This window comes from Heterodontus francisci, chromosome 23, assembly GCF_036365525.1.
Source record: "Heterodontus francisci isolate sHetFra1 chromosome 23, sHetFra1.hap1, whole genome shotgun sequence".
Classification (NCBI taxonomy): Eukaryota; Metazoa; Chordata; class Chondrichthyes; order Heterodontiformes; family Heterodontidae; genus Heterodontus; species Heterodontus francisci.
Window position 1 is genome coordinate 26,900,811 of NC_090393.1, and position 3,987 is coordinate 26,904,797.

General features: G+C 43.5%; 1 pseudogene; it reads left to right on the top strand.

The window, feature by feature from the left end:
• The first annotated feature begins 262 nt into the window (after positions 1-262).
• Positions 263-3,987, top strand: LOC137383037 (BTB/POZ domain-containing protein KCTD8-like; annotated as a pseudogene).

Sequence of the window (3,987 nt, forward strand, 5' to 3'; positions counted from 1 at the left end):
ATCCAGTCATGAATGAGGGTGGACAATTAAACAACTAACAGGAGGAAGAGGCTCCATGGACATCCTCATCTTCAACAATGGACGTATCCCAGAACGCGTGCAAAAGACAACGCTGAAGCATTCAAAACCATCTTCAGCCAGAAGTGCCAAGTAAAGGATCCATCTCAGCCTCCTCCTAAGGTCCCCACCAATATAAATACCAGTCTTCAGCCAATTCAATTCATTCCACATGATATCAAGAAATGGTTGAGTGCACAGGACTATGGACTGCGACAACATCCCGGCTGTAGTGCTGAAGACCTGTGTTCCAGGGCTAGCTGCACCTTTAGCCAAGCTGTTCCAGTGCAGCTACAACACTGGCATCGACTTGACAATGTGGAAAATTGCCCGGGTATGCCCTATCCACAAGAAGCAGGACAAGAAGGCAGCTCACCACCACCTACTCAAGGATAATTAGGGATGGGCAATAAATGCTGGCCTAGTCAGCGACACACATATCCCATGAACGTATAAAAACAAATCCAATCTGGCCAATTATTACCCCATCAACCAATCTCAGTCATTAACAAAGTGATGGAAGGCATCATTGGCAATACTATCAAGAGGCGCTTACTCACCAATAAACTTCTCACCAATGCTCAGTTCGGTTTTCACCAGGACCACTTGGCTCCAGAACTCATTACAGCCCTGATCCAAAAATAGACAACAGAGCTGAATTCTAGAGGTGAAGTGAGAGTGTCTGCCCTCAACATCAAATGTGGCATCAAGGAGGCTTGTAAAGCTAGGGAGTGACTCACCTCCTGACTCCCCAAAGCTTTTCCACTATTCATGGGGATCAGGGAGAAACACTCCACTGGCGGGAATCATACCATGCACAAAGGAAGATGGTTGTGGTTATTGGAGGCCAATTATCTCAGCCCAGGGTATCAAAGAAAATGTTAATTTCATCATATGGAACGTCGCCTGAGACTTTATATTGGACATTATGATAAATAACTTTGAAACAGCAGAACAGAATAGCTAAAGATGGCCACGCACAATTTGCATACGAGAAGCTAAAAGCCGACCGGAGACAGAACTAATTACCCAGTCCAGCAAGAACAATAGGGGTTAGGGTTTTGTCAATAATAGTCATTAAAAGCCTTGACACCCATTGACTTTGAAAGAGCCAAACCCCCCCCCCAACCCTCCCCACCTCCCCCCCCCCCCCACCCCCGCCCCCGGCACTACCAAGTATGTTTGCACAGCTTGAGAAAAGAACTTTGAATTTCAAACAACCTTCCAGAAACTTCTGTTTTCAAACAAAGAGGTAGTCACATGACATACCTGCCTGTGTAACTCTGAGTTTGTGAATTGTGTCTCAGAAAGAAGGAAGACAGTAACTCAACACTAAGGAAAGAATATCTCTCTCTCCTGTCTCCCTCTCCAACAAAGTCCCAGGGGAACCTCGGCTGCAGCTAAACCTCAAATCTACAGACTCTCACAGGCAACAACCAAGAAGATGGATAAAGCCTCTCTTCGGCCTTCCGGGACCAGAGAAGCAAGCCCGAATTGTGCACGGGGGCCCTAGCGAAGATTTCAGGACTTTAACTTCAACAAAGGACACTGAAATTCAGTATTTGAATTCCATTTATTACGGACTTTACTTGAACCTCCCAACTCTTTTTTCACCTCTGTATCTATTTGTGTGTGTGTCCCTCTCATATGAATGAGAGCGTGGCTATGTCACGCATTTTGGTAATTTTTAACAGTTTAGAGTGATAAGGTAAATAAACTTACATCTTTCTTGTTTAAGCTCAAGAAAACCTATCTGATTGGTTCATTTACAATTATAATTCAAGGAACAGTGAGCACGTGCTCACTGAGGTGGTAAGCTAAATCAGTGTTAAAAGAATAAGCCCTGTTATAGTCAAACCAGAGAAGGGGTAAAAGGGGAATCTGAGACCCCTTCCTCACCTGGTTGTAACACGCGGAGAGGGGAGATTTGAACATTTGAGGCTGAGACGACGATCCTGAGATCTAAGATACTAGAGAGAGGGGAAATTTGAAATATGAGGCTCAAGGGAGAAACAGCTGGAGATCTGAGAGACTGAAATGATCGAGAAACCGGAGATTCAGGAGGGTGAGGGAAGGACGAGAATCAGAAATCTGAGAGCTTAAGGGGAGGAAGATATGCAGAGCCGAGAGGCTGATGGGAGTGGGAGGGAGAGAAAAAGAAAAAATAACTAGCATTTATATAGTGCTTTTCATGACCACCAGATATTTTTCAAAGCTCTTTGCAGCCAATGAAGTATTTTTGAAGTGTAGTCACTGTTGTACTGTAGGATACCTGGCAGCCAATTTGTGCACAGCAAGCTCCCACAAACAACAATGTGATAACGACTAGAAAATCTGTTTTTGTGACATTGATCGAGGGTTAAATATTGATCATGATACTGGGAAAAACTCCCCAGCTCTTCTTTGAAATAGTGTAATGTGATCTTTTACATCCACCCCAGAGGGCCGAGAGGGTCTCTGGTTCACAGCACCTTCGATAGTACAACATTCCCTCAGAACTACACTGAAATGTCAGCGTTGATTTTTGCGTTTAGGTCCTCGAGTTGGACTTAAACGTAGAACCTTCAGACTCCAAGGCAACAGTGCTGCCAACTGAGCCACAGCTGACATAAGAAAGCCACTTGTTTGCATGTTACACAGTGCAATAGAAATTTGTGATAAATATAATCGGCCCAGAATGTCTGGAGACTTGCATCATTGTAATGATTGTGGGGCCCATTTTACAGCACAAATGTCCCAGGATATTGTGGCATTAGTGAAATAAGCATTAGTAAACCACATCATAATTTCCTTAGCTTTTTGCACCACTTCCTCATTACCATCACTGCAACATTGAGGAAATTGAATATCATGGCTTCTCCCCCTCCTCACAATGGACAATCATGAATTAAAGCTACATTTATCATTGCTGTAATTTAGGCTGTGCAATAATTTTATTTGTGAGCCCTTGGTGTTGCTGTGCCAAGATCAGTTTCCTATAAATGTGATGATCTGATCTAAATTCAATAGTTTATTGCTAGACCTCAAATTAAAATTATAAGTGTGGCTATGATATTTTGGTGATTATGTTACTGAACTTGCAAGCCAGAACCTGGACTAAAAGTCCAGAGAACATTAGTTCAAATCCTACCATAACAGTTTGAGAATTTGAATTCTGAGAAAAAACTGGAAATGATAAGGTGGTACCAGTGAATGTCACCATGAAGCTGTTAGATGAAGCTCTTCAGGTATCTGAAATAAAAACAAGAAATGCTGGAACCACTCAGCAGGTCTGGCAGCATCTGTGAAAAGAGAAGCAGAGTTAACGTTTCGGGTCAGTGACCCTTCTTCGGAGTTCCTTCACTGTCCCGAAACGTTAACTCTGCTTCTCTTTTCACAGATGCTGCCAGACCTGCTGAGTGGTTCCAGCATTTCTGGTTTTTATTTCAGATTTCCAGCATCTGCAGTATTTTGCTTCTCTTCAGGTATCTCTTGGATTGTATCAGAAACAATCAGCTGGTCCTCCTCGACCATTTCCCACAGGAACGGCTGCTGAGAGAGGCTGAGTACTTCCAGCTCAGTGAACTGATCAAATTTCTGACACTCAGGTCTTCAAGGAGAGTTCAGTGACTGTCAAAACATACCAGAATGCCATTGAGGAAACTCCCAGAGCAGCAATCTGTTGGCCAGGAATGTTCCTAACTATGAGGCAATACAGAAGAGATCAGGGTTTATAACCATGGCTATTACACCTTAGTCTGACATAACTAGGCAGAAGTCAAATTTTGGAGGGTGTTGAGGGTCGTGGTCTGTGGCAGGATCGTTCTGGCCAAGGTAGTTTTTGGGGACACCCTGAACAAGTGCCAAAATCCTAATCATTCCCCTGTAACGTGCATATCAAGGTATTACCTGATATTCGCCTACCTTGAGAAAGCATTGGAGAGGCTTTAG